Source organism: Puntigrus tetrazona, unplaced genomic scaffold, assembly GCF_018831695.1.
Source record: "Puntigrus tetrazona isolate hp1 unplaced genomic scaffold, ASM1883169v1 S000000176, whole genome shotgun sequence".
NCBI lineage: Eukaryota > Metazoa > Chordata > Actinopteri > Cypriniformes > Cyprinidae > Puntigrus > Puntigrus tetrazona.
The window spans coordinates 885,001-892,500 of record NW_025047847.1 but is presented as its reverse complement, the minus strand read 5'-3'; the positions used below and the strand labels follow the sequence as shown (position 1 = coordinate 892,500).

General features: G+C 31.7%; 1 pseudogene; it reads left to right on the top strand.

Moving 5' to 3' along the window:
- The window catches only part of LOC122333095, an 18,538-nt pseudogene that overhangs the window by 7,011 nt on the left and 4,027 nt on the right, over nt 1-7,500 (top strand).

Sequence of the window (7,500 nt, the reverse complement as noted above, 5' to 3'; positions counted from 1 at the left end):
TGGCCAAGATGTCTTCAGAGGTCTCGTGTCACCAGTACAGCAGTCCAAAGCGGCAGACTACATTACCCAGAACCCCCAAGCGTGATGTTAAACCTGATCTCAACGATTCTTGCCTCCTCAACAACACCTACCTCGCTAACGCCCAGCAGCAGGTCCGTAACGACCAGCTTTATAAGGTCCTGACCGAGAGAAGCGCTCACTGGTTCAGTCTGCTGCCTCGCTCTCCGTGTGACGTCTCATCTCTGACTGAAGGTCCTCATTCAGCATCATCTTCCTCACCACAAACCACAGCGGTCTCTGCCGGCCCCTACGGCGCTGCGCGGATCAATAACTTTCCATTAGCAGCACTGCAGGTATGATCGTGTAGACAATCATTTATTTTTGTCAGACAGCCCTTAAAACATAAAATGTCTATTTGTGTCCCCTGAGACTTTTGGTTTATATTCCATAACTTCCGTGGTTCTCTGATGTTGATTATTGGTCACATGACATGCAAGTAAATTAATAAAATCATAGTGTTTTTTTTTTTTTTTTTTTTTTGTGGTGTTTAAGTGGTGTTACTTTAAAACAATATTTATATTTCATTAAATATATGGGTAAACCTATATACAGCTTTATTATTACTAGAATTAATATTTTTTAACTATTAAAGATATATAATTATATTGTATCAAAATATATATAAATACAGTGTGTGTGTATATAAACAATGTTCACAGTACACACATTATGTAAACTAAAACTTTTAATTAATCACTATTAATTGTTTGACAGCACTATATATATATATATATATATATATATATATATATATATATATATATATATATATATATATATATATATATATATATATATATATATATAGATATATAGATATATATATATATATATATATATATATATATATATATATATATATATATATATATATATATATATATATATATATATATATATATATATATATATATATATATATATATATATATGATATATATATGATATATATATATATGATATATATATGATGTATATATATATATATATATGATATATATATATATGTGTGTATATATATATATATATATATATATATATATATATATATATATATATATATATATATATATATATATATATATATATATATATATATATGTATATATATATATATATATATATATATATATATATATATATATGATATATATATATATATATATATATATATATATATGATATATGATATATATATGATATATATATATATAATTAATTATAATTCTTGCACTATAATGGGATATTTATCGTTTTAGCTCTTATTAAAATATACATTATGTAATGAATTATATAAATGTTACTGTTGTGAATTGAACTTTTTCTGTAAAATATTAATATCTGATCATTTATAATTAATATATAATCTAAAATATGATAATCGCTAACATTGATACTGTGTAACATGCAAGTTACGTATAATTAAATAATATTATTATTAAATATAATTTCACAAAAATTATGGAAATTATACAAACAGGTAAATAAAGTGAACCTGGTACGCATTTGATAATTGCACTTGGCTATATTGCACTTTCAGTTTATTTTGATTTAATCGAACATCCACGTTTATTTATTTTAATTTGACTTTTATCAAGTAATGCGTCCTGTTTGGGGAAACCTCTTCTTCTGTGCTTGCAGATGAAGTCCGGCGTGTCCATTATAGATCTGCCCTTTTGTGCTTGGCCCGGTCCAAGCGTGCCGCTTCTCTGGTGTTTCCATGGCTCAGATTATCAGAGGCATTCACTCATCCTCAGAGAGCAGCGGACACCTGAACCTGTGTAAGAGCGATTCTCCAGAGTCTCCAGCAGAAGCTCATCTCCATCGAGGTGCCCAAAAACCAGGATTACCCAGCACCTCAACCTATTCCTGAGGGTAAGGCTGAGACGACGTCCTGAGAGGGCCAAGAGTTCGGTCTGTGTTAGGGATTCAATGCTGAAACCCTTTTGGAATTGTAAGGGTGTTTATTATCGTTTCGTTGTTGTATTCATTCTGTTTTTTTAATCAGTTCAGCGTTCTAATTCAAGGATTAATTTTCATGAATATCTAGAGTGTTTTCATATTAAAAGTAGGAAAATATATATGCAGGTGAATATTGTAAATGTAAATATTTTGGTTTTGAAAGAAATCTTTATTACAATTTATAATAATAGTTTTTTTGTTACAATATATATTTAAACTGTAATTTTATTCCTTTTATCAAAGCTGAATTTTCTGGTCTTCAATGTCACATTATCCTTCAGAATTATTATGATGATTATTATGAAAAGTTTTTGCTGCTTAATATTTTTATTTCACAATTTTTTTAATAGAATATAAAGTTCAAAATAACACCATTTGTTTGAAATATAATTTTTAAAATATTTATATTTCTTTTACTACTTTATATTTATAAATGTCTTGTGAATTGTCAATTTAATGCATCCTCGCTGAATTGAAGTATTGATTTCTAATTTCTGACTCAAAATTTTAGAAGGGTAGTATATTCTAAATTAATTAATAATAACAGAATTTATAGGTTAACATTTTAAAACCTTAATATGCTATATTATATACAGTATATGTATATATAAATACAAAATGTTTGTGAAAAATATATAAAAAATTGCTAGATTTTATTCTGGGCTTTATTTGTTATATTAATAATCTACTTTTTTTATTCCAGTGACTGATTGAAATGATTGTTACTCTAATTGATATCCTCTCCGTAATCTATTGAAAAATGACAAATATGGAGCTGTACGTGTTTTTTTAGAGATGCTGACTGGCTGGTGGAAGGTGACGGACGTTGAGGAGTTACGGTGCATCGAGCGTGTCATTCAGGGGATGCGAGAGAAACAGCTGCAGAAACAGCTGCAGAAGCACATGGATTACATCGGGCAGGTGTGCAGCAGGAACAGAGACGGTAGGTGCTCCTCGTGTCTCTATAAACGGCGTTTGAGGGCAGCGCTCTTAGTCTGCGCTCTGTGTCCAGTGACTGCGATCGACGTCTCTGAGCTGGAGGAGAATCAGGTCTCTGAAGACACCGTCCAGAGCTGGTGTGTGGAAGAGCAGGCCATGGACATGGACATCGGTGTCCTGCAGCAGGTGGAGGAGCTGGAGCACAAAGTCACCTCGGCCAGTCTGCAGGTTAAGGTGAAGATTACTGTACATCAGGAGAGCGTTTGTGTGTCGTAGTTTCATTTAAAAAGTACAATTTAATTAAAATCTGTATTAAGGATGATGGTCGGTCAGTCAATCACTTGTGTTCATATAGCGCTTTTAACAATACAGATTGTGCACTGAACAGTATAAAACAGAAGAGTACAGTGATAATGATGAGATTGAACAATATGTTATTAAATGCTGAGATGGTCTCTGGAATCAAATCGACAATAATCACTAGAAATTAAGTGTACCCAATAATGTGTGTGTGTGTTTATGCATGCATGCATGTATGTGTGTGCGTGTGCATATGTATATTTTTCTAATAATATATTTTAATAATAATAATATTTTTTATTCAATTGAATTTTATTACTATTCGTTTTTATGTTTGTCATTTTGCATTTTTATCTTGAGTTTTGTACTCTACCCTGTGTGTGTGTGTGTGTGTGTGTGTGTGTGTGTGTGTGTGTCAACAAACAAGTTATAAGTACTTGTATACATAAAATATACCAATAATGACGAAGAAAGAAGAAAGAAGCTATGCATGTAATTACAATCAGCTGGGAGTAAAATAAATAATTTCACACAAGTACATTAAAAAGGGTGGCCGAATACAATTTTTTTTTTTCTGCATCAACAAGCATTGTAAATTTTTATTTATTTATTTTTTATTCGATTTAACTCTAACATGTTAGGAGCGGAGGCTGTTTCCAGTTTATTAATAAAGCCTTTTAGCGTCGTCAAATCCTAATAGCGCCACTAGAGGGCATGATTGAAAATGAAAAAGGACAATATCAGACATTGACATGAAAAGTTGCTGGAGCTCAAGTGAGATGAAGTAGGATGGAGATCCAGGTTAATGTTTCAGCGCTGCCTTTGTACTGCGGTGTTTAAAACGGCATGAAAGCATTAGTTTGTTTGTTTGACAGGGCTGGATGCATCCTCCAGCGCAGTCACAGAGCGAAGACCTGCTGTATTATGAGCACAAACCCCTCGTGCCAAGCTGCAGAGACAAAAGCGACGGCGGCATCGTGCGGCGAGCGAACAACCCTCTGGATATAGCCGCGACGCGCCTGGCCGAGCTGGAGAGGAACATCGAGCGAAGGTACCTGAAGAGTCCTTTAAGCAGCGTCATTCAGATCAGGCTGGATAACGTGGGGACGGTCTCAGTACCGGCCCCTGCGCCATCACCTGCTAGAGCTGATGGGGACGGGTAGGTCGCTCCTCAGCCGCTCTTCACGCTTCGCTTCGGCTCTGTGCTTGTGTCCCGTTCACACTGCAACCTTCACTCTTTTTTTGGCTTGCGAAGCATGAGCATGAGGCACTGTCCACATCCAGTAACCACTGCCTCATCACACCGTCATCTGCTTCTTGAAGAGCCTGCCACAAAAAGGGTACTAATGCATTGATATTCTTCTAAATAAATAATCACAATAACAAACGAACAGCAAGGTGAATAATGGTAACGCTTTAGAATAGGTAACGCTTTTTTTACCCTCAATAAATTCTTCATAAATTAATAGTTAAGTTTGGGTATTGGGTAGGATTAGGGATGTGGAATAAGTCATTAATATGTGCTTATAGATTGGCTAATATTTTTGTTATATGCATGCTAATAAGCAACTAATAGGTGTAACGGTAGTGTTGCCACAATAATTTAATTGGAATAATTATTAAATAGTTTTTACAATAATTTGTTGCTGCTTTTAAAATGTGATTGAATGCAATTAAATATAATTCATTTAATTATTTGTTCACTTGTTATTGTATTATTAGTTTGTATTATCAACTATTGTTAGTTATTGATATTGTTAATAATGCTGTTGGTAATTATAATATACTTTATAATTCTGTATTTATTAGTGCTGTCAAATAATTAATTGTTTAATCGCATCCAAAGTAAGGTTTTGTTTACATAATGTATTGTGTATACTTAGTATATTTATTATTAATATTTAAGTACACACTCATGTGTATATTAAAAATGCATTTGTATATTAAATATGTAATATAAATTATAGCTAAATAAATATTTACACACATACATATATATATATATATATATATATATATATATATATATATATATATATATATATATATATATATATATATATATATATATATATATGCATGCATGCATAAATACTTTCAACATAAGAACAAAATAAATATTATAATTTGTAATTACTTTAGAGATCAGAGTGTAAAGTAACATTAATAAACATCATAATAATACTAACAAATGTTGCAAATTTAGCCAAAAATGAAGTTTTGTGACCAAATGTTGGTTGGTAGCTGCTGATTAAATTATGCTTCCCATAACATATAGAAATAATATAATATAATAATAGGGACCTTTTTACGTTTCCGGTTTCTCCGCTGGAACTCTATGATAGTGCTTTTATGACTTTCAATAAAAGAAAAAAAAAAATAGAGAGAAACTGATAACGGCAGGCAGAGGAGACGCTGCGTTAGAAAAGCATTAGCATTAGTGTAAAGTTGTTGTAAAGGTAATATGATACAAAGAATGTTATAAATGTACATAAAAAAAAAAAAAAAAAAAAAAACATATGACAAACTTTTGAGGATTTATAAAGCTGTTGATCATCAAACACGTCATCACGGTCTTGTGGAAAGGGTCCATTGTGTGAATTATGTAAATTATAATAAATAGAAAGGTTTATAGACCAACTTATTTTTGTAAAAAAAAAAAAAAAAAAAAAAAAGTGCCTCCTAATACTATTATAAAAGTAATGTTGTACCCTTTTTTGAGGAACGTGGCAAAAGTCATTGAATCTGATCACTGTCTGCACTGTGGTTATTATCAGCATGAATGTGGGTTATTGATTATTTCATGTTTCTTATTGAAATAGTAAAGATATATATATATTATTATATATTTAGTATATAAATGAATATCTAAAATTAACATGCACCAAATCAGAATACAGTTTTCCCTTCAAATTTATAAGAACCTTATTGCATGTACAATACATAGATTCATTGTTGTTTTATTTTTGTTTATTGTTTACGAAATAATTGCAAATGCAAAGTAGTTTCCTGGGGCCTGTTTCATAAAACAAGTTGGTTTTTTGCAGTTAGTCTGATTTGTTTTGAGTCAAATCAACTGGTGATGAATCAGACTAACTGAAATAAACCTGGTTTATTGGCTAAACGTGTTTTATGAAACGGGCCTCTGGCAACAAGAATATTTATGACCCCCAAATCCTCTCACACTTGACAAAAAGTCAGACCCTGGTCATAATTATTATAAAATGTTTTATTGTATTAATTATTTTTCTTATATTGCAATCTTATATTTGATTTGAAACGTTTTGAAGAATCTGAGAACAAAGAACAAGCAAAAAAGACTTAATATATTTATTTTCAAGTATTTATAGTTGTATTATAAAATATTATTTTACTATGCTGTTATTCATTATTTTAATTGGAATAGTATTCAATTGAATTATTGGAGGGAAAAATATATATATTCAGAATTGTATTATTTTTACTGTAATTGTCAGTGCCATTAGTAGTAATAATTTACTAAATTATAGTAAATAGTAAAGATAGTAACAAAGTAAATAATTGTAATGAAATGCAGTTAAAAAAATTAAAAAAATAAAAAATAAATATATATATATATATATATATATATATATATATATATATATATATATATATATATATATATATATATATATATATATATATATATAATAATAATAATAATAATCATTTATTTATTTTCCTTTATATATTTGCCCCTATTGTGCAGTGCTGTAAAGTGTGTGTGTGTGTGTGTGTGTGTGTGTGTGTGTGGCAGGGCTGAGGAGGATCTGGCTCCAGGACTGAGACAGTGGCGTAAAGCTCTGGGAGAGGTGCGCAGCTCCAGTCAGCTCTCTCTGTGTCTGCAGCAGCTGCACAAGTCCATTGCCTGGGAGAGGTCCATCATGAAAGTGGTGAGCGCAGGGACATTCGAGTAGTTGAGTTAGTTAACGTCCAGATCTATGTGCTGCTTTATAGATCTGAAGCCATCCGGATGTGTTTGTGTCTCAGTACTGTCAGATGTGCTGTAAGGGAGATAACGAGGAGCTGCTGCTGCTGTGTGATGGATGTGATCGAGGCTGCCACACGTACTGCCATAAACCCAGGATCACCACCATCCCTGACGGAGACTGGTTCTGCCCGGCCTGCATATCCCAGGTGCTGTTCCTTAACGTCTCCATCATGGGGGTTTTTTGTCATGGGACATCAGAATATTTTTACATGAGGTTAAATCATATT